At 44.1% G+C, this 24,137-nt stretch overlaps 1 protein-coding gene across 5 annotated transcripts in view; it reads right to left on the reverse strand.

The window, feature by feature from the left end:
• Window positions 1–24,137, reverse strand: part of LOC147659476 (uncharacterized) — a 203,716-nt gene that overhangs the window by 93,700 nt on the left and 85,879 nt on the right. For 3 of the 5 annotated variants that reach the window (XR_015307232.1, XM_086951725.1, XM_086951726.1), the window contains one exon: window positions 21,225–21,324. The exons of 1 other annotated variant lie outside the window; for it this stretch is intronic. The gene's annotated coding sequence lies outside the window, so the exon portion shown is untranslated. Of the gene's footprint in view, window positions 1–17,896; window positions 17,969–21,224; window positions 21,325–24,137 lie in introns of those variants that run through there. One more of the 5 variants, XM_086951728.1, reaches the window with a different exon arrangement.

Raw genomic sequence — 24,137 nt, forward strand, 5'->3', positions numbered from 1 at the left:
CAGGTGTGCGATGGTAAGACACAGCCATGGTACCGACAGCTCGGGGGCCCGGTGGCGTTTGATAGTAGTGTATGCCCCGCAGTGGGTACCGTATGCAATACAGATGTGGTGTATCGGTACAGATGAACTTTTTCTTTTTCAGGAGTGCAATGAAGGAACATATTGATAAAATAGTCAATTTTTTCCAGAAATAAAAACCAAAGAAAGAAAAACAGATCAATGTAACATAAAATGATGATTCAAAAGGTGTCGTTACAGTCTTAGCATTCAAGTGTATCAATAACCAACCATGCTCCAATGATAGAGCCAACATAGAAGGAGCGACCATGCCAGGGAACAACATCTACTGTGGGCATCCAGGGCTGCAGATTCATCAAGCGCCATCATTCTGGTGTGCACGCAATGCAGTAATCCATTCAGCAAGGCAAGCAATCAAAAAGGAAAAAGGGAGGACAAGGGTGCAGCCACCAACTGTGAAGACTACAGGCGGGCAGCAACATTGACCAACGATACCCTTCAACCGATACTCTCCGGGGCCTTCTCAGGAGCAGGTGTATTTTGAGTGCTCTCGATGGTGCTCGCAATGTACGCACGGTATGGGCCCCAGATGTCAATCGGTCTGGATGTCGAGGGGACCATTTCCGAGTATTCAGTGCTGTTGAGATTACAACGTGCCATTCTCCTGAGCCATGAATTGTGGAGAGGGGGACGGCTGTCGCACCATCTCAGCGCACCTTCTCGTTTGGCTAGAAGAAAGCCTAGCGCCGCTAGTCTACGCACCGCCTTTGGGAACTCTGCCACATAACCCAACAGGGCGATCTCAGGTATTGGGGTTAGATTTAAGTTTAGCATGGTACCAAGGGTGGAATGTACTAGTGACCAGTAGTCATGCAGCTTAGGACAGGTCCAAGAAAGGTGTGCAAAATCAGCGAATTGGCCACCGCATTTGGGACATGTATGAAAGCGTGAGGGGTCTATCCTGTGGAGTCATGCTGGTGTAAAGTACAACCTACGCAGGAATTTGAAGTGTAAGAGTTTGTGTTTGCTGTTCAATTCAATTTATAAACTTTATTCGGTTCTTAAAAAGACACCATAAAAGCACAGATACAATATACATACACAAGTTAAAAAGCGGTATTAATAATGTTCAACTTAAAAAGTATAAGTGTTTAAAATGTTATGTACTTGATGGGGGGGCCAGGATAGTTTAAAAAAAAATTTAATGTCCAATTCCATTAAGGGACAATGTCTCTGGTAGACCTCAGTCTTGTTGCGATCCGAATGAAGTTTATCGTGCAAAATAGGGTAAAAGCGTCCTCGGCTTCCTGTAGGAATCTCAACGCCAGTTTCGCGTGCTTGAATTTTAGCTCTTTCAGGATACCCACCAGGAACTTGCGTCTTGGTGTCGCGTAGAATGGACACAGTAAGACAAAATGAAGGGTATCCTGCGGAGATCTATGATCGCAGCCGCAGGTACCCTTCTCCTCCACTGTGTGGGTAAATCCAGATGGCACTGCAAGGATGTGGTGTAACATGTTGATTCTAAATCGGGTTATGAGGTAGCGATCCTGCGCATTGTACATGACCCTTAAGTAAGGTTCCATGCCTTGCTTCGGTGTGAGATTATTGTAAGAGAGATTGGTAGGTTTAAGCCTCTCTTTTTCTGCCCTTGTTAACTTCAGCTGTGTGAGGAAGAGGTTTTTGACCGAGGTTTTACACTCCGGAGTTAAAGAGTCGGGGGCGAAGAAGTATTTAGAGCAGCCAATCTCTGTTAGCGACTCTTTAACGAATTTCAGCCAGGGGATTACATGGCCTTTGTCTCTTTTGAGGCAATCCTCGATAATTTGTCTGGTTAGGGCCGCCTCGGGGTTGGTCCATACCTTCACCCAAGCCAGAAGAGGTTTAATTTTAATTTTGTCCTCCAGGAAAGGTTCTCCCAGCTCTTCATGTATGATGTGGGCCGAAACACTCTGTGGGACTTTTAATATTCTTCGTAGGAATTTGTTTTCTTCCGTCTGGAGTGGCTGAGCTTTTTTACCCAGAAAGCCCCACACTTCCGCTCCATAACTTACTTTCGCGCAGCAGATGGATCTGTATAAGGTCAGGATTTGTTCCGGGGACCATTTCCCTAGTCTCTGCCCATACCCCATGATGGCTCCTACTGCGGCCGCCAATTTGGTCGAGTGTTTTTCAATCAGGGGTTTAAACGATAGATCGTGATCGAATAACACCCCTAGATATGTGAAAGACTTGACCTGGTCTATTTTGTGTGACCCGATGTTATAGGTAAAAGATCCTTTTGTAGGTTTCCCTGATGTCATAATGAAGGACTTTTCCAGGTTTGTTGCCAGGTCCAATTTGTCCATGAATTTGACAAACCCGTCAATTAGTTTTTGCAGGCCCAGGGGTGTTCTCGAGAGCAAAACCGCATCATCGGCGTAAAGTAGTACAGGTACAGCTTGATGACCGATTTGGGGTGAGTCAACTTTAAGTTTAAGAAGGTCCTGTTCCAGTGCATTAATGTAAATGGAGAAAAGGAAGGGGGCGAGGATACATCCCTGCCTTACTCCACTATTGCATTGTTTGCTGTTAATAGATACGTGTTTGGTCGTTCTGCAACACCACAGCCACTGGTCATCGGAAATAGCGTATCCCAAATCGGCCTCCCAAGCAGCACGGACAACCTGATCCCGGGAGGGGAGGAGATCGCAGCACAGTTGGTAAAGTTTGGAAACCAGGTGTGCGCCAGAAGGGTGCTGAATGATAAACGTGAGGGGCGTCATCAACACTTGGGGCACACTTAAAAGGGAGAGAACAGGAAGCCAATACAATTTTTGTGTGTCCCCCGCCTGGTTGCTGAAGGGCCCTGCTTTTGCCCTGTCAGACTTCTCTCTTTAGGTTTGTTGTGGGTACAGTGCAGACTTCAAACTAGATGGACAAGGCTTTTTGGGCCTGTTTCCACTAAGGCACACAGGAACTACTAGGAAGATCAGGGTCTGTAAGAACCTTTACTTTATTGGTCAGAGAGGTAGAGTGCCATAGGGTGTCCCCCACTGACACCCTTTGAGTCTTTAAGTGCCTCACCTGAGGTCCTGGAGGCCTTAGAACTGTACTCCTGTGATTGTCTGTAACTTAAAAGGCTATGTCAGAAGGTAAAATCATTGACCAGGATGAACCTAGTTGGTGTATCCGACATGCGCTCTATAGCAGTAAGCCTTTAGTTACATCTAGGTCCCAGTCTACCGCAAGCATGGACTATCTTTGGCGCTATGTCGTTTTCGGGACTCTTTCTTTTTTACTTTAAAATGTTTTCTAAATCAAATGTCTGGTTCTCCTTATTACATTTTTGTCATTTTGGTGTCATTTTGCTTATTAACATTTATTCTATTTTTCTAATTTGATTTGGGATTTTTATAATTTAGCATTTTGACTTTATTGCTGTTTTGGTAATGCATAAATACTTTACACATTTCCCTAAGCTAAGCCTGCTCTTTGACACAGCTACCAGGAGGTTTAGCTCACCTTAATTTAGTGACTTGGCGGGTTTAACCTACTAAGGTTGTGATTAATATTTAACAGAACATTAAAAAAAATTCAGTTTTACACTTTGCTTCTTTACTTATATACCCTTCATTAATCCGTTAATATTATTCATTTTCTCAACAGTCGGTAGTAGCTTCTTAGTAGGTGCTACGGACGCTCAGGGGTCCCCTGACCACTGGTTAACAACCTACTTTTGCTTCTGAGTTCACTTCCAGTTATTAAGCATCAGGCTGTACTTTACCTTTGCAGCTTGGGTCATTTTCCATTGCACGTCTTCAAGTCAGTATCACTTTATTATTCATCTTCAACTGTGTGTCACATATCTTTACTGCCATGAAATTATAGTGTGAGTCTGCAAAGTCAATTTACAATGGAATTGCCCAAATGAGGTGTCACAGTATTATTTTCATTTTATGGAAGTGGATGATGTAACTGATGGTACCACCCCAGGGGTCCCATCTCTCACTTTAACGTTAACTATAATACATTTACCAATACGTATTCTACATTTTTAGAGTAGCTCTTCCCATACCATGTAATCTGCTAGTGTAATAATGCCTTGTTCCAGCCTTCTTAATAACAGGTAGTAACAACCTCTGGAATACGTCCCTTTTCATCTTCCCTTTAGGGTAGTCTTCCCTCAATCGTTTAACGACTTACCTCCCTTTTGCAGCTGAAATTAGTTTTTAGTTGGCCTTAGGACTCTGTGCATTTTACCGCTACTAACAAGTGCTAAAGTGCTTGTGCTCAAGTCACGTCAAGTCAAGTCAAGGCATTTGTAACGCGCGCATATCACATCCAAAGAGTCTCATGGCGCTTGCAGACGGCTCTGACTAGAGGTGGACAGCTTAATTTGCAAAAAGCCAAGTTTTCATCTTCTTACGAAAACAGATGTGTTCTGAAGTAGTGCGCAGGTTCAGGGGCATTTTATTCCAGAAGGAAGGGGCAAGAAAGGAAAAAGCTCGACCCCCATTTCTGGAGGTTTGTATTCTCAGAGGGGTGAGCAACGACTAAGTGCTGGATCTAAGTTGCCTTCTGGGTATGTACCATGTATCAATCAATCAATCAGGAGTTTGTTAAAGCGCAACTACTCACCCGTAAGGGTCTCAAGGCGCTAGGGGTGGGGGGGGGTGCAGGTTCCATTCCATCAAGGAGGGGGTCTGTCGAAGAGCCAGGTTTTGAGGTTTCTTGCGAAGATGGGGAGCGTTGATGTCTGTCTGAGGTGGAGCGGAAGGGCGTTCCATGCTTTGGCCGCGTGGAAGGAGAAGGAGCGGCCTCCCAATCTGGTCTTTCTGTTGCGGGGGACCACGGCGTAGGAGAGCTGGGCTGATCGTAGGGTCCTTTGGGGTGCGTGGAATTTGAGCAGGCTGTTCAGGTATGCTGGTCCGGTGCCGTGGAGGGCCTTGTGTGCGTGGGTGAGCATCTTAAAGGTGATTCTCGCCTCGACGGGGAGCCAGTGGAGTGTGCGCAGGTGCTGGGAGATGTGGCAGTGTTTTGGCAGGTTGAGGACCAGTCTTGCGGCGGCTTTCTGGATGTTCTGTAGCTTGCGGATGAGGTTTTTGTTTATTCCGGCGTAGAGTGCGTTGCCGTAGTCGAGTCTGCTGGTGACCAGGGCGTGAGTGACTGTCTTTCGGTGTTCGAGGGGGATCCATTTGAAGGCCTTACGAAGGAGGCGGAGGGTGTGGAAGCAGGAAGATGAGACAAAGTTGATCTGGCGGTCCATTTTGAGCTCGGAGTCCAGGATGATTCCCAGGTTGCGTGCGTGGTCTGTGGGGGTTGGCGGGTTTCGAGGGCGGTGGGCCACCAGATGTCGCTCCAGGCGTCCGGGTTTGGGCTCATGATGAGTACTTCTGTTTTGTTGCTGTTTAGTTGTAGGCAGCTGTTTTTCATCCATTTGGCGACAGCTTCCATGCCTTCTCGAAAGTTGCGTCTGGCGGTGTTGGGCTCGTTGGATAGGGAGAGGATGAGCTGGGTGTCATCTGCGTATGACACGATGTTGAGTCCGTAGGTTCTGACGATGGGGGCAAGTGGAGCCATGTAGACGTTGAAGAGCGTCGGGCTGAGGGAGGAGCCCTGGGGGACTCTGCAGGTGGTAGGTGTGGGGTCTGAGAGAAAAGGGGGGAGTCTGACCCGTTGGGTCCTGCCGGAGAGGAAGGAGCAGATCCAGTCGAGGGCCTTGTCCTGGATTCCTGCGTCGTAGAGTCTGCGTATTAGGGTGCGGTGGGAGACTGTGTCGAACGCCGCTGATAGGTCTAGGAGGATGAGGGCTACTGTTTCTCCTTTGTCCAGTTGGGTGCGGATGTCGTCTGTTGCGGCGAGGAGGGCGGTTTCCGTACTGTGGTTTTTTCTGAAGCCGGATTGGGAGGAGGCGAGGATGTTGTGTTCTTCAATGAATGTGGCGAGTTTGGTTTTGATGGCTTTCTCAATGACTTTCGCTGGGAAAGGGAGCAGGGAGATGGGTCTGTTGTTTTTGAGGTCGGTGGGGTCCGCTGAGGGTTTCTTTAGGAGGGTTTTGACCTCGGCGTGTTTCCAGTCATCGGGGAACGAGGCGGTCGCCAGGGAGCGGTTGATGGTGTGGCGGAGCATGGGTGCGATGGTGTCGGCGGCTCTGTTGAAGATGTGGTGGGGGCAGGGGTCCGTGGGGGCCCCTGAGTGGATTGACTTCATTGTCTTCAGTGTGTCTTCGATGGTGAGGGCTGTCCAGTCATCAATCGCTGGTTTCCGGGTGTCGGGGGTGGTTGGTGAGAGTTCAGTGTGTTGGTTGTCTTCGTCAAAGTTGTCGTAGATGCTCTTGATTTTGTGGTGGAAAAAGGTGCTGAGTTTGTCGCAGAGGTCTTGAGAGGGAGGGATGTTGGTAGACTCGCTGGTGGGTTGGGCGAACTCCTTGATGATGCTGAAGCATGCTATGCTAAGCTTATGGGACCAATATTTTGGGCCATTTCCGTACATATGTTTATGAACCAGACATAATGTTTTAAACATAATTCGCTTCTTAACAGGGAGCCAATGAAGGCTTCTGAAGCATGGGGCAGAAGGCATTCTTCGGGGATGGTCTAAAACCAACCGCGCTGCAGTGTTCTGAAGAACCTGTAATCTTTTCAGGTGGTGCTCATTTATCGCTAGTAAGAGCGAATTACCGTAGTCTAACCTGTTTATAATTAGACCCTGCACTAAGGGTTTCCGTGCATCTGCTGGAATCCACTTGAAAACTTTGCACGGACTGTGCATGAGTCCAAAACAGGTTCCTACGATATGGTTAGTTTGGGTCTTTATGGATAGTTTATTGTCCATGTGAAAACCCAGGTTCCGCACTGATTCCTTGTGGGTTGGACAGTCGCCAAGCTGTACTGGCCACCAGTCCTGACTCGTCTAAACATGGTTAAATTGGTGTACACCTGACTGGCATATTTAGTTTACTTATCAGTCCCTTGTAGAGAGGTCTACAATATACCCAGGGTTCATATATTAAATGCTACTAGAGGGCCTGCAGCACATATTGTGCCACCCACTTAGGTAGCCCCTTAAAACATATCCAAGGTTTGCCATTGCAGCCTGAATGCAGTTTTAAAATGGCAATTCGACTTGTAAATATAGCCCCCTTGCCAAACCTTAAACTCTCCTTTTATTGCATATATGTCACCCCTAAGGTAAGCTCTAGGAACCCAATAGGGCAAGGTAATTAACAGGTTGTACATGTACTTTTAAGTTAGTTCTACATGACCTGGTAGTGAAAACCCATGAATCCACTGTTCAATACTGCGAGGCCTACCTGTCCCATGGGATAATATTGGGTTGTCTTATTACATTTGGGGGTCGATTCCGATTCGGGAAAAAAAACGTCCGCACGATTTGTATCCAGAGCCCTCTCTGTACGAATCGTACCCGTCCGTCCGAGTCGCGTTGTACGATCCGTTTTCCGTGAATCCGTCCGAATCGTCGCGATCCGAACGTATTGCAAGGCTGAAACCGTGAACCGTACGACTCGTACACATGCCGTACGACTCGTACACATGCCGTACGACCCGACGAGTATGATCCGGACCGGGGTATGAGGATGCGATTTGTACGGTCCACGTCAGGTAAGGGCGAGTCGTACGGAAAAGCACACAAGCACATACACACCGTACGGTCCGTACACCCCCTGATCGCAGGGGTACGGTGCGTACCCCTGCGATCATGAGGTGTACGAGCCGTACCCCATGTACGATGGATGTACAAGCTGTACCCCATGTACGATGGGTGTACGAGCCGTACCCAATGTACGATGGGTGTATGAGCCGTACCCCATGTACGATGGGGTATGGCTCGTACATCTATCGTACATGGGGTACGGCTCGTACACCCATAGTACATGGGGTATGGCTCGTACACCCCAAGATCGCAGGGGTATGTACCGTACCCGGGAGGCGTTCCGTACCTGTTTCGGCGCAAATTCTGCTTTTAGGGCTGTTTTCAGCTCCCGTAGAAAAAGGTCGTCCTGTGCGTACCCGACACGTATAGTACTTGCTGGGTCGTAAAAACCAGCCGCGATGTCGTGTACAGTGGGTTCCGAGGGAGAATCGTGCGGAGATTAGAGTCGTACGGTCTCTGTACGACTCGTACGGAGTCCGGCTCCTGGTATGAATCGTACTTCGTAGTATGTAAGGGGGACGTTGCAGGGTACGATTCGTACGGGAAAAACGCTCCGAACGGCTATTCAGAGCGGTTTTTTTACCGAATCGGAATCGGCCCCCTGGTATGTGATGATATTTGAAATGAAAGGCAGAAAAATATTCCATGTTTGGTCAATGAAATTGTAATTGGAAATCCTCTTTAATGGCAAAGTTGGATTTAAAATTACAATTTTGAAAATGCCACTATTAGAAAGTTGAACTGGGGGGGATAGGCCCAATAGACCGGAACAAGGTAGGGCCTTTTTTAAATAGTATCAACAATAATAACCTGGTATCCTTGTCACTTATATTTCAATTACTTACGAAAAAACCACGTTATATTCTGTTTGTGATTGGGTTATTTAATCATCCAGTTTTTTCAAAAATTCATTTTTTTCCATAGATAAAAGGACTCTGTTCTCCTCAGAACCACATATACAGTTTACACACATTTATCACAATACTTTACAATACTCACATTTACATATACAAACAATTGAATCCTTCTCACTTAATGAGATTTTCCTAATACTATACACAGTATGTTTTACTATACACAGTACAACCACATTAAGAAGCAAAAAACCAATGTGGAGCAAAGATTATGCTCTTTGTCATTCAATCCAATTGAACAGCAAATTCATTTTCAAATTTTTTAATGCAGCGTCTTTCCAAAGTGTCATTCCTATATTATTTATGTAGGCGGTTTAATTTGACGCAGCGGAACTCTCGCTGTGCCGACGCGTTTCAAGCCACACTGTTGCCTTTGTGGGCTCTCATCAGGGCATCTTAATTTCCAACATTGGACTTATCTAAAGGACACAAAAAATAAGACACCTATCACTCATCTGCACAATTCTCGTTGCTTTTATGCTTTTACCTTTGGCTAGTTGGGGACCTATCTGCCAATGCGGTAAAGCTTTTTTGGATATAGGGGCTCCTTAACAGCTTTCACAACTGATTTAAAGGTGGACCTGTAGGCAACAAAACATAATTTTCGTTTTTTCTACCTCCTGGGCACCCAACTGTTGCTAGTGGTAATTCGCCATATTTTTGTTTTCAACATACCTGCACTTCCGTTTATTGTGCGATTTATTGGCTTTCTCTCGTCATTACCAGGACATTCTGTTTGTAAAACAAAACGAAGACACACATTCATTTAGAACAGCTCTCAATCATGCCATTACGAATGATGGTGTGCCTGGGGCATGCACGTACCTTTCGGCGTGTTGTTAGTTCACCACCTACTCGTATGTGCTCGCTGGTCTTAACTGTCACGTTTCCTATGGAGGTGACACAAAGTTTTAAGTTAATGCTTCTACGTGCTTCGTGTGCTTATTTAAATCTATTCTGCAGAGATGGCAAGTGCCTACCTTACAGTATTTCTTGGCTCCCTTCAATGTTGCGCTCGCTCGACACGTTTCCTCAATGTGCGGCGCACAATCGTAGACGTGTACACTTATTATGACTTGGTGCTGCTGGGATTTGTAGTCCATTATACTCCCGCAGCACCAATCTGTTGGTATTTTTGAGGGGATTTCAGGTTAAGGTTAAATACTACCTATTCCTCGCCTAAATGATAAGGAGCTTGCAGTTATTTCAATTGGGTTTGGATGCCGATAATTACTTATATACAGGCATTATACCAATCTTTAACTATATTCAAAGTTCTCGAAACGTTATTGTTCTTGTGGTCTATCTCTGACGTGTGTGAGAGCTAGAGAGTTAGAGGGAACTCCTACATTAGCATATATTCCTTCGTATTTATACACAATCAGCCTATTCGTATGAGGCTACCTGGTTCACATTACTAAAACCCACCATATATTATTGGACACTTACATCAATGTTTCAAGAAACAAATCAATGTTAAAGCCATGACAATCGATTCATAGTTCACATATTGGTCCTCGGCTAATGCTTTCAACCATTGTAATTTTTATGACATTCCGACACATGATTGAATCGATACTCTTAGCAGTGCTCATGCAAAAAACATTATGTTGATGGACAGTACACACTCTTGGCATTAACACAACGCTTTAAATCCTGGAAATTTCGGACATTTCGTTCATCCTCGTCTGTACAGTGTTATATTTCATGATCAGATAGGCTTCCTTTCTAAGCAAGAGAGCCTCAATGTTAGACACCTTATTCATTGCGTTCAGTGATATTAATACCTTCTACTTCAAAACCCTCTCTGTGTGCCCCGCACTTATATAATGCTCCACCATAGGAGCAGTCATTACCTTTTTTTTGAGACGGGACCTGTGTTGGGTGATTCTTTGATTGACCTGCTGACAAGTTTTGCCAATATATAATTTCGCACATGGACAAACTACAGCATAAACCATGTTTCTGGTTTTACAGTTACTGAACACCGTGTGTTTCCATTTCACTCCATTGTGGACAAATTCTGTGCCTTCAATAGTGTATTCACAGGCTACGCAATTACCACATTTGTGGTGCCCCTCAACTGGTTTTAACCCCAACTGACTGCGGAGATCCGTTCTAACATCTCTGGGGAATATATCAGACCTGATTATTTCCTGGCCTATGCTCCTATTCCTTTTCATGGCAAAAAGCGGTCTAGGGAATCCGCATTCAAGGTTTTCAAGCAAGTGCCAGTTTTTTAACACAATTTGTTTATATTTGTTGGTATCTGGTCCAAACGCTGAGACACACACCGGTCTGTCTAGTGGTGGTTTGGTCTTTTTCTCTAATAGTGTTTCCCGTGGGGTGAACCACGCACGTTTTTTAGCGTGCTTCAACATTTCTTTAGAGTAGCCATCTGATCGCAAAAATTCATAGCATGATATTCAAAATCTTCCTTTTCTGTACAATTTCTACGAATCCGTAGCAATTGCCTATAAGGCAAGTTGTCTTTAAGACTCTTGGGGTGAGCACTTCTATAGTGAAGAATTGAATTTTTGTCGGTCACTTTTTGGTGCAAAACCACTGTTAGTGTCCTCTCTTTAGGGACTACTTCCACATCCAGGAATGTTAATCTGGTTTTACTTTTCGTGTAACAGAATTTGATGTCTGGGTGCCTGGAGTTTAGCCACCCAAAGAAACAAGCTAGTGTCTCCTCTGAGCCTGACCACAGGCACCAGACATCGTCTATATATCGGAGCCACTGCTTCACATTACTCGAGAAGGGATTATTGTTGAAGTTGAATTTGGCCTCGTATTGTGCCATGAAGAGGACCGCCATCTCCGGTGCAAAGGGACATCCCATGGCGGTCCCCTTCGTCTGGAAATAAAATTCATTTTCAAACTTGAAGTAATTCTTTCGGAGGGCAATCTCGGGCAATTTGAGAATGAATTCTGTAGAGACTCTGTGCGGCCTTGGTCTCTTGTCGAGATAAAGCTCGATCACCTCGAGCGCCTCGTCCTGCGGTATTTGAGTATATAGGGAGGTTACATTGAAGGAAACCCTCCATTGTTCTGCACTGTCAATCTCCACTCCCTCAACCTTCTTTATGAACTCTGTTGTATCTCTCAAGTACGATTCTACTTCAGCCAAGAATGGCTTCAGAAACACATCCACATGCTTCGATATCGATTCTAAAACAGAATCACACCCCGAAACAATCGGGCGCCCCAGTGGTTCTTCTAGTAGCTTATGAATTTTTGGGAGGAAGTAGATCACCGGTACCCTGGGATATTTTTTATTTAAAAAGTCAAATTACGGTGGACCCAGCATCCCTTGATCAAAACCCTCCTTCATTAGTTCTTCTATTTGGCCTTGAATCGCCGTGGTTGGATCTGTATTGATCTTCCTATAGCACTCTTGGTTGAGTACATGAGATTTTCCTTCTTTCATATACATCTCCCGGGGCCAGATGACTATGGCACCCCCCTTATCAGCCTGTTTAAATACGACTCATCAGTCAGACAGAGCCTGTGAATACACTATTGAAGGCACAGAATTTGTCCACAATGGAGTGAAATGGAAACACACGGTAAAACCAGAAATGTGGTTTACGCTGTAGTTTGTCCATGTGCGAAATTATATATTGGAAAAACTTGTCAGCAGGTCAATCAAAGAATCACCCAACACAGGTCCCGTCTCAAAAAAAAGGTAATGACTGCTCCTATGGTGGAGCATTATATAAGTGCGGGGCACACAGAGAGGGATTTGAAGTAGACAGTATTAATATCACTGAACGCAATGAATAAGGTGTCTAACATTGAGGCTCTCTTGCTTAGAAAGAAAGCCTATCTGATCATGAAATATAACACTGTACAGACAGGGATGAACGAAATGTCCGAAATTTCCAGGAGTTAAAGCGTTGTGTTAATGCCAAGAGTGTGTACTGTCCATCAAAATAATGTTTTTTGCATGAGCCCTGCTAAGAGTATTGATTCAATCATGTGTTGGAATGTCATGAAAATTACAATGGTTGAAAGCGTTAGCCGAGGACCAATATGTGAACTATGAATCGATTGTCATGGCTTTAACATTGATTTGTTTCTTGAAACATTGATGTAAGTGTACAATAATATATGGTGGGTTTTAGTAATGTGAACTCAGGTAGCCTCATACGAATAGGCTGATTGTGTATAAATACGAAGGAATATATGCTAATGTAGGAGTTCCCTCTAACTCGCTAGCTCTCACACACGTCAGAGATAGACCACAAGAACAATAAAGTTTTGAGAACTTTGAATATAGTTAAACATTGGTATAATGCCTGTATATAAGTAATTATCGGCATCTAAACTCAATTGAAATAATTGCAAGCTCCTTATCATTTAGGCGAGGAATAGGTAGTATTTAACTTTAACCTGAAATCCCCTATAAAATACCAACAGATTGGTGCTGCGGGAGTATAATGTACTACAAATCCCAGCAGCACCAAGCCATAATAAGTGTACACGTCTACGATTGTGCGCTGCACAATGAGGAAACGTGTCGAGCGAGCGCAACATTGAAGGGAGCCAAGAAATACTGTAAGGTAAGCACTTGGCGTCTCCGCAGAATAGATTTAAATAAGCACACAAAGCATGTAGAAGCATTAACTTAAAGCTTTGTGTCACCTCCATAGGAAACGTGACAGTTAAGACCAGCGAGCACATACGAGTAGGCGGTGAACTAACAACACGCCGAAAGGTACGTGCATGCCCCAGGCATACCATCATTCGTAATGGCATGATTGAGAGCTGTTCTGAATGAACGTGGGTCTTCATTTTGTTTTACAAACAGAATGTCCTGGTAATGACGAGAGAAAGCCAATAAGTCGCACAATAAACGGAAGTGCAGGTATGTTGAAAACAAAAATATGGCGAATTACCACTAGCAACAGTTCGGTGCCCAGGAGGTAGAAAAAACGAAAATTATGTTTTGTTGCCTACAGGTACACCTTTAAATCAGTTGTGAAAGCTGTTAAGGAGCCCCTATATCCAAAAAAGCTTTACCGCATTGGCGGGTAGGTCCCCAACTAGCCAAAGGTAAAAGCATAAAAACAACGGGAATTGTGCAGATGAGTGATAGGTGTCTCATTTTTTGTGTCCTTTAGAAAAGTCCAATGTTGGAAATTAGGATGCCCTGATGAGAGCCCACAAAGGCAACAGTGTGGCTCGAAACGCGTCAGCACAGCGAGAGTTCCGCTGAGTCAAATTAAAGAGCCTACATAAATAACCCCGGTAGCTTGTTTCCTTCCCAGTATAAGAATTGGCTTGGTAGTTTGGTTTGCCCTGTTCCCATCATGCACTGGGACAGGAACAGACTAATTTGCATGTAGCCAGGTTCTGAGCTGGGATGGTGCAGTGAGCTAAAAAACGGTGATGGATCAAGCCCTGATCTCTTGACTGGGTATGAGTATTCTGCATCATTCAGAAACTCTGTCCATCACCACCCCCTTTTCCAAAATCGATTTTGTCCACACTATGTGTGGGAGGGTATACTCAGACGTGAGTCCCTTGCTCATTGCACCATCAGGATTCAAGCAAGCCGGGCCGACGACGGCTGAAATGCCAGAAACCGGTCCCCGGTAGCTTGTTTCCTTCCCTGTATAAGAATTGGCTTGGTAGTTTGGTTTGCCCTGTTCCCATCATGCACTGGGACAGGAACAGACTAATTTGCATGTAGCTAGGTTCTGAGCTGGGATGGTGCAGTGAGCTAAAAAACGGTGATGGATCAAGCCCTGATCTCTTGACTGGGTAAGAGTATTCTGCATCATTCAGAAACTCTGTCCATCACCACCCCCTTTTCCAAAATCGATTTTGTCCACACTATGTGTGGGAGGGTATACTCAGACGTGAGTCCCTTGCTCATTGCACCATCAGGATTCAAGCAAGCCGGGCCGACGATGGCTGAAATGCCAGAAACCGGTCCCCGGTAGCTTGTTTCCTTCCCAGTATAAGAATTGGCTTGGTAGTTTGGTTTGCCCTGTTCCCATCATGCACTGGGACAGGAACAGACTAATTTGCATGTAGCCAGGTTCTGAGCTGGGATGTTGCAGTGAGCTAAAAAACGGGGATGGATCAAGCCCTGACCTCTTGACTGGGTAAGAGTATTCTGCATCATTCAGAAACTCTGTCCATCACCACCCCCTTTTCCAAACTCGATTTTGTCCACACTATGTGTGGGAGGGTATACTCAGGCGTGAGTCCCTTGCTCATTGCACCATCAGGATTCAAGCAAGCCGGGCCGACGACGGCTGAAATGCCAGAAACCGGTCCCCGGTAGCTTGTTTCCTTCCCAGTATAAGAATTGGCTTGGTAGTTTGGTTTGCCCTGTTCCCATCATGCACTGGGACAGAAACAGACTAATTTGCATGTAGCCAGGTTCTGAGCTGGGATGGTGCAGTGAGCTAAAAAATGGTGATGGATCAACCCCTGATCTCTTGACTGGGTAAGAGTATTCTGCATCATTCAGAAACTCTGTCCATCACCACCCCCTTTTCCAAAATCGATTTTGTCCACACTATGTGTGGGAGGGTATACTCAGACGTGAGTCCCTTGCTCATTGCACCATCAGGATTCAAGCAAGCTGGGCCGACGACAGCTGAAATGCCAGAAACCGGTTCCCGGTAGCTTGTTTTCGTTCCCAGTATAAGAATTGGCTTGGGAGTTTGGTTTGCCCTGTTCCCATCATGCACTGGGACAGGAACAGACTAATTTGCATGTAGCCAGGTTCTGAGCTGGGATGGTGCAGTGAGCTAAAAAACGGTGATGGATCAAGCCCTGATCTCTTGACTGGGTAAGAGTATTCTGCATCATTCAGAAACTCTGTCCATCACCACCCCCTTTTCCAAAATCGATTTTGTCCACACTATGTGTGGGAGGGTATACTCAGACGTGACTCCCTTGCTCATTGCACCATCAGGATTCAAGCAAGCCGGGCCGACGACGGCTGAAATGCCAGAAACCGGTCCCCGGTAGCTTGTTTCCTTCCCAGTATAAGAATTGGCTTGGTAGTTTGGTTTGCCCTGTTCCCATCATGCACTGGGACAGGAACAGACTAATTTGCATGTAGCCAGGTTCTGAGCTGGGATGGTGCAGTGAGCTAAAAAACGGTGATGGATCAAGCCCTGATCTCTTGACTGGGTAAGAGTATTCTGCATCATTCAGAAACTCTGTCCATCACCAGCCCCTTTTCCAAAATCGAGAGCCCACAAAGGCAACAGTGTGGCTCGAAACGCGTCGGCACAGCGAGAATTCCGCTGAGTCAAATTAAAGAGCCTACATAAATAATATAGGAATGACACTTTGGAAAGACTCTGCATTAAAAAATTTGAAAATGAATTTGCTGTTCAACTGGATTGAATGACAAAGAGCATAATCTTTGCTCCACATTGGTTTTTTGCTTCTTAATGTGGTTGTACTGGTTATAGTAAAACTTACTGTGTATAGTATTAGGAAAATCTCATTAAGTGAGAAGGATTCAATTGTTTGTATATGTAAATGTGAGTATTGTAAATTATTGTGATAAATGTGTGTAAACTGTATATGTGGTTCTGAGGAGAACAGAGTCCTTTTATCTATGGAAAAAAAACAAATTTTTGAAAAAACTGGGTGATTAAATAACCCAATCACGAACAGAATATAGCGTGGTTTTTTTCGTAAGTAATTGAAATATAAGTGACAAGGATACCAGGTTATTATTGTTGATACTATTAGAAAGTTGGCATTTTCCTGCCCTTAGCCATTTGATGCCTGCAGCCTCCCCTGGGTCACATGACTTGGTGTAACTGACAGTCTTTGTGAATTCCTCCCAGACAGTCACACACTAGAGGGATTCGGTATGCCTGAATGTGCCATCAGCAGTCAGAATAGGGACGAGCAGAGATGGGCACAGCCCGCTTGCAATTGAATAGGCTGTGCAATGCCTTCACACACAAAGAAACCTCTAGAAACTTCAGACAACTTCATAGGAGGCACCAGATATAACAAGCATTGGAAATGCAATTGGTCTCGCCTTTGTTTAAGTTAAAGCTATTTGCTTTGCTAATGGTGCTGTATTTTAGCTATGTCTTATTGAGTGTTTGTATGTGATATGTTGTGGCTTTATGTTGTTAGAATTGTAATTGTTAGCTGTGTAGTAGTTTAAAGCATAGCGTTTGGAGGACAAGAGCAATACAAAGGGTCTTGCAATTGTGAAATTTAGAGCTATTGGCATTGTAAATGACAAGTCCTTTAATTTACGTTTTAAAAACCAAAACATAAATAAAAGTAATTGTCATTTACAATGGCAATAGCTCACAGTCGCGTAAATAGGAGACCTATTGCATTGTAAATGTTTTTTTTTCATATGATGTCATTCTGAAATCTATTGAATTTTAGCTTTTGAATATTTTTTTGTTGGAAATGTATATAGAGTGTTTCCTTTGAGTTTTGCATTTCACAAGCCTACTGTGCCCCACATAAAAATAACATTAATAATTTAAAATAACAGAAGGGCCTGGGATTAATGGCCTGATGCTCTATCACCAGGGCCTTCCAGATGTTCACTCATAAGATCCCCGCCATGTGTGCCATGCGCCTGAGGTTGCCCTCTCACTTTTAAACACACACCAGAAAAGTATCTACCTGACAGGGGAAGGTATCCCTTTGAAGGACGACTCCCCACACAAAACCAAAGGTGTCATGCTTCATCCAAGGGGCGCCTCCTCGCGCTAGGAACCTAGTTCTAACGCGGGCTACAACCCCCTCTCTATGAGGGAGGAGCTCAGAGATGGTTTTTTAACTGAGCACATGGATTGTCCTAAAAACCCTATGTGAGCGTGCTGTGTGGATGAATGTAAAGTGCAGTGGTGGTAAATGTGGGTTAAAACTGCCTATAGAGCTAGCTGACGAAAACTTTATTTTAGGTACCCTATGCCAGGATTAAAAACAACAATAGGCTGAATGATGCAGTTGTCAAAATTCAAAACAGGTGCATCCGGAGGATCAACATGTTTCGACCATCTGTGACCTATGAAAGTGTCTTGGCCTTCGTCAGGATCCAAAGGGTAATAACAGCTACTGCAAAAAGTATGAAAGCAATAACAACAAATGGTGTATACTGAACCAAAAATGAGTGTGTTCAGTGAAGTACTCCGATACAACCTGCAATGGCAAGAGAAGAGACAAATACAACTAGTGTCAATATTAAAGGGGTGTCACATGCCAAGTAAAATCTACTTGAACACAAGTAGTGTCAAGTGTAGCAACTATTGCAACTGTGTTCGAGGCAATATAAGAGCAGCACTTACCAAAAATGGTCTCAAAAGTTACCACATCTGTCCGGGGCTAATTTAGCCAAAGGTACAAACGCTATCCCCCCCTAGAAAGGAGAAAGGGGGTGGTCAGTAGGAAAGTAGATAGAGATGAACAAGGAGCACACAGAAAAGAGACTGCACGTGAGCAAGTTATGGGAGGAGACTGACATGTACAGCCGTTGACAAGAGACAACCAGCAGTTATCTGTCTTATTAGTAATATGTGCTGACCTGAGTATGCCTAATAATGACGTCTGTAGCTTGAAAGAACATATCAAGCTCCCAAGAAGCTGTAAATCCCCATCATCAGCCTCAAGACAAAATCCCACCAAGACTTATCCCTGGTTATAAATGCGACCAGACAGGACTGGATTAGCTATCTCCAACTGTGAGATCTTAACACTAGTACACTACCATGCGTGGGGAAGCTCGACTGCGCGAGTCTCGAAGCGGTGGAAAGCCTCACCTGTCAAGAGCAGGGAGTGCACAGCGAAAGCGCCGTAACATCAGTAAGTGGTGCACAGATGCAAAAAGCGGTGGACAGTACACCGCAATGATCGTACATACCCCAATATAAGTGGACGGTAAGCTTGGCGCATATGGCCCTGCTGAATGACAGCAATCGTTATAGGCTGCTCAGTCCTCCGCGAAAAAAAACCTAAAAGGAGGGTTAAGAGTGGAACAAGTGCGCTGAACTAGAAAGCAAATACAGGCTCTGCACACCAAAAGGCCATACCTGTATTCAGGTGTCGGGTTGTACAGGCGTCTGTCCTTCTGGAAGGGAAACAGGACATCGTGAAGTTTGCCGTATTTGACGGCATTCCGTGTCATGTGGGGATGGGCGGCAACATGGGAAATGAAGTCCAACGGGACTCAGCCTGGTGTCATGCGTGCCAAGCGCCGTAGGAAACTCACAGAGCATGGAAAATAGAGTCCCAGCGAGGCACTGCCTCGCATCATGAGTCCCAGGCGCCGTTTGAACAGCGCGAAGCATGGGAAATGGAGTCCCAAACGGGGCACACTAAATAAACGGGCAGACTAGGTACAATCATAATGTAGACAGGCACTGGCCAATACAAGAAAGAAGCAAGTGCTAAACATGCATTTATTACTGCGAGAGTCTGTAAAACAGAGAGACCAGTGTGTGCATCTAGGGAAAATACAAAGTCAGTGACACGAACAAAGCTGGAAAATAGATGGTAACCATCCTAATGTGGAGCTGTGACAAAGCTTGTAGGAGTGGAGAGCATCATCCGTGAGGGATGTCAATCCATCTCCCGGATGACACAACATTCAAACACTTACTCACTAAGGATGTGACCGGGTGATGGAAGATAAGCCAGAAGTGGATGAAACAGCCAAGGGCAGCATATGGCTGGCCGAAGAAGCACAGGTCACGGCTCTCAGGTCAGGGCAAGCCACGGGATATCATTGTTAAGTCCGATGACGGAGGTGTTCAGTCTAAAGACCCAACGCAGTTCGGCCCTGAACAGGCGCAAGGCCAGGTTAGGTGTAGTGGCATTCAGATTATGTTAATCTAATACTGTCCGTTTGAATGAGTCTGCTGTATGGTGCATCTCTGAGAAATGTCTAGTTAGTCGGGAGCTCTGTTTGCAGCATCAAATAGTGCTTTTGTGTTCCTGTGTGCGAATGCGTGTCTTACGAGTGGTCATTCCCACGTACCGAAGCCCGCAGGGACAAGTAATGAGGTAACTGACCCGCTCACTATTGCAGTTTGTATGGTTTATCAACTCCCATGGTCTTTTAGTGCCTATATCTATGGTTTTGATGACATTAGTTTGCGGACAGACAGAACGACACCCGCATGGGAAATGACCCTGTACTGCTGGTAGGTGCCAAAGAGTGTTTGGTTTCTGTGTGTTCCCTGGTGGCGGTCTGGTGTGTACCAGAGTGTCTCTCAAATTGGCACTGAGTTTGAACACAAACAAGGGCTTTTGTAACATGTGTTGGCCTTTGTTGAGAATGCTCCAGTTCTTTAGTATTGATCTTTTTGTTACATTTGGAAAGGAACTAAAGGTATTCACACACACCACCCTGTTTTGCGTAGGTGTCTTGGCTGCACTATCCAGTAGAGCTTCTCTACGATTGTTCAATGCTCGTTTGGCTGATCTCTTGATTAAAGCTTTGGGGTATTGTTTGTCAAGGAGGGTGTTTCTTAAAGTCCTAGCATGTTCTTTGTATTTGTCAGTGACTGAAGAGTTATGCCGTAGCCTCACAAATTGGCCAAACAAGAGGTTTTCCCGCAACGATTTAGGATGGTAGCTGTTGTATGAAGCACGCGTTCCTGGCCATGGGCTTGGTGTAAAATTCAATATCCAAGTGGCCATCTAATGGATAAATGGACAGATCCAAGAAAGCATGTTTGTCTTTGCTATAATCAAACGTGAATTTGAGATGTTCGTTGCAGGTGTTGAGCCACTGATGGAAGGAGACAAGGGTTCTCTCATCCCCTCTCCAGCTCACCAGGATATCTTCTACATATCTCTTCCAGAGATGGATGTGTGTCTGGAAAGGATTATTCATTGACATGACGACTTCTTACTCAAACATGTGCATATATAGATTAGCCAGACTCGCACGAAAATACTCCCCACTGACGTACCTGACACCTGAAGGTAGAGTTGTGATTCAAACTTGAAAAAGTTATGCTCATTGCCATGGTTGGAACCCAAAGGAGATAGGTCTATGAAAACGTGGTTAAGGCTAGACCCTTATTTAGCATACAACATGAAAATTGCCTCAACCACTCTTACTTGAACGAAAAAACGTTTTCAGGTTAGAAAAATATTTATTACATCCCAACCAGGCATGCTTATTCAATGCCAATTATTTTTAAATTTTAGAAATATATTTTAACATCAATAGACAGAAATAAGGACTGTACTTTCAATTTATATACAAATGGTTTGATACACATAGAAACAAAACAGTGTCAAAATGATATTTAAACATCCAACATCCTACAAAAAAATTATTACATAACAGAAAAAAATATCACATACATATAGAATCAATTAATGAAAAACTCAAAATAATTGGGAATAGAGAACAGCTGAATGACTCAAAATTGATAATATCTCAACTGGCCAAGCCTAATATTGTTTATTGATAATGCTCTATTCCACCAAAGCTGCCAACGCGTTTCGAGACCAGGACAAGTGTCCCTGGGCTCTCATCAGGGCTTTTATTCTTTGTGACTGAAAGATGCAAAGAAAAAAGCGTTTCACCATTTTGTTGAAATGAAAGCCTCAACTTTAAAAATGCATTCACTAGTAGTATGTACATAAGGAAAGTCTACATACCAGGCTCTTTTTCTAGGAAGGAGGAGGCTTGTGGGACTTGTAGTCAGGCGAAAGGGGAGACCAAGGGAATCAATCGTTTTCAATGGGCAGACAATTCAATCTGAAAAATCAGGGCATGATTTATTAAGATAAACTGAGCGTTTGTATTGGTGCCATGTCAATATATAGATCGACTACGTCGACTGCAAAGATCTTGTAGTGTAGTTCCTATATTTCCAATAGGCTCTGCGCATTGGAATAATATAAACAGTAGTGTAGACGTAGGACTGAGGTCATCTAGGTCTCTACTGACTATATTAGACTTAATGTTTGCCAGCTAGATCAGAGGTCACTAGAAACTTTCTCGAATAAACGAGGAGGAGTTTAACCTCCCTGGATAGACAAGAAGGGATTAGCTTCTGACAACCATAAAACATGACAACTTTGCTCCCTCAGAATAAGAGTGTATCTCTAGAGTCGTGTGAAAACAATAGACAGCTATTTCACTCAGTCAAGTGTGCATACTTAGTTTCACCAGAGTGCAGAGAAAAGAGAGACGGGCGTTTTCAATAAAAGGTGTAATTTATTGAGCAGTCTTCTTTCTCATGCAAGAGTATTAATTGCCACAATTGCAATACTCATAGTAAAGTAAAGTGCGTACAGTAAAAGGAGGATTATAAAATAATACTGTAAAAGCATTGATATGGTTTCTTAGCCATATGATACTTTAAAATAGATAAAATATATACATACATATATACATTGACTAACGTACTCAACTGGTGCTTCTAAATACGCCTACCCCGGTGTACCTGACCAAAGCCTAATACGTGGGAAGGAGTAAGTAAGTAGCAGTTTAAGTTAAGTTTGTTTTGCCAAGAATCTGACTCAAGATTTCTCTTTAAGGGTTTAGTCAGTTCCGTACCTGGGTAATAGAAAGCAGGAGGTCTTGTATCTCTCTCTCAGGACTCGATATCCCAGTAACCCGCGAAGGTATCTGGAAACACCGGAGCCGGATTTCTCGGCAGGAGAAAAGACAGCGTCTCTCTCAGTGCGTCAAAGGGGAGGGGCAGCGTCCGTGGGCTCTCGCATCAGCTGGGCTCTCGGGCAAGTAGATAGCTGCTCTGCTCCAAAACCACCACCGTGTGTTTGCTTAAGGCAACGTTGGTATATTTATACCTGAACGGTGCCGGGTTTGACGTAAGGTTGGACATAAGACGTCAATAAAGATGTCACTAAGAACTGGCCGTTCTTACAGTGCTTTACAGGAGTTCTAGGACGAAATCAAAACAAAAGCAATGGGGATTTTCCAGGTTGCTGGAGGTTTGGTTTGTTTAGAGAACTCGTTGTGCTTTCTAGGAGTCCGGGGAAGTAGCCTTGCTTAATGTGACTGCATGGGCTACGACTGAATATGGATATGATTCCTATGCCTTTATAGGGATATTATTGATTATACCCGTACAAAGGCATAAAATAGAAATATCGATTTAGGTTCCTAGATAAAAACACAATACCCACTCCACGATCTAATGTCCATCATTACTAAAACTAAGCAATAGTAAACATTTTAAAGGTGCATGTCTGTTCCAACCCACCCCAAAATACATTTTTTGCATTTGAAATGGTGTATGCGAAATACACGAAAATGATTATTGGTACTGTACGCTATTCAAGCAGTGTAATCATTCAGTTAAAAGGATGCATACATATATCATCTGAATGATGTGCGAAATTTACACATGAAATGGCTCTTAATACAGAAAAGAAGGTCGAGACCATTCCATCACATATAAATACAGTTATTGTAAATGTACTAGAGGCTGAGGTAATATATTGTCTCTAGAGTTCCTAAAAATAGAAGCTCTGTTCTTTAAGAATAGTTCTACTTTAAGCAGAGTACAAGTGGCAGGAGAAGGTAAATTAAATATTTTGGAATTGGGGAAAAAAAAATCGCTTTCAGGGGAAAAAAATAGTTCCAAATAATTTTAGTAGCTCTTGTTTATCAAAGCTGAAGGCCGAATTCCGAGTTCAGGGAACGCTGTGTGCTTGTTGCTTAAAAGTTATTCTTTTTGTTCAGGGGAGAACATCATGTCAGATAGACTCGCAAAAAATTGGTCTACGGCTTCAGGTGAAAGTTCGACCAAGTTCGAAAATGCCGCAACAGTGCAGTCGTGAGAATGATGGCTATCATCGATGTCAGGATCAGCAATGCTCACAGAAGGTCGTACCTGGGTGATGCTGCTCTCATCTCGTACTTCACTACCACCTAATCGTAGTGGCGAAGTCTCAACGAATGCCGTCATCAGAATGGGTAGCCGCTGGAGACAACACGATGCATGACTTAGCAAAGTATCTGTATCCAATGGTACTGCTGATGGTAGTGTAAGACAGACGTCCAACACGCATTCTTCTCCGCATAGCATACATTGAAGCACAGGTAAGATGCAATTCTGCCATATAGGTCTGAATGAAAGAAACCAGGTCATATTCAGATCTCTTAGCCGGGCTAATCCAAGGACTTTAGTATGCGGTCCCGATAGCGTATAGCTAGGATCATTTCTTCCATCGTTGCTGGAGTCTTGTCTGCAACTTGGCTTGCCATATCGGAGCAGAAGTATCAAAAATAAAATTCCTGCTACAAGACCCAAAAGAAGTGGTAGGCCGCCAAAGACAGAATGGACAAAATTGGGAAAAATGCCCAGAACTGTTTTGAAGGGTGTTAACAGTCCCGAAAAAATTATCTTAAATATATGTGGGATACCACTGGCATCAGACATATTTAGGATTCGGCTTAGCATTTCTGCGAAATGCACAAAGCAATTTGTTGATAAAAGGGTATGTATCTTTGCCGTTGTCCTTGCAACTAGAAGATCATACGTTTCTTTTGATGACGTTAAGGGCACAGTTGTCTGTAAAAGAATAGACTTCATTCTG

The sequence above is a fragment of the Lissotriton vulgaris genome, unplaced genomic scaffold, assembly GCF_964263255.1.
Source record: "Lissotriton vulgaris unplaced genomic scaffold, aLisVul1.2 SCAFFOLD_1201, whole genome shotgun sequence".
In the NCBI taxonomy this organism is placed as follows: Eukaryota; Metazoa; Chordata; class Amphibia; order Caudata; family Salamandridae; genus Lissotriton; species Lissotriton vulgaris.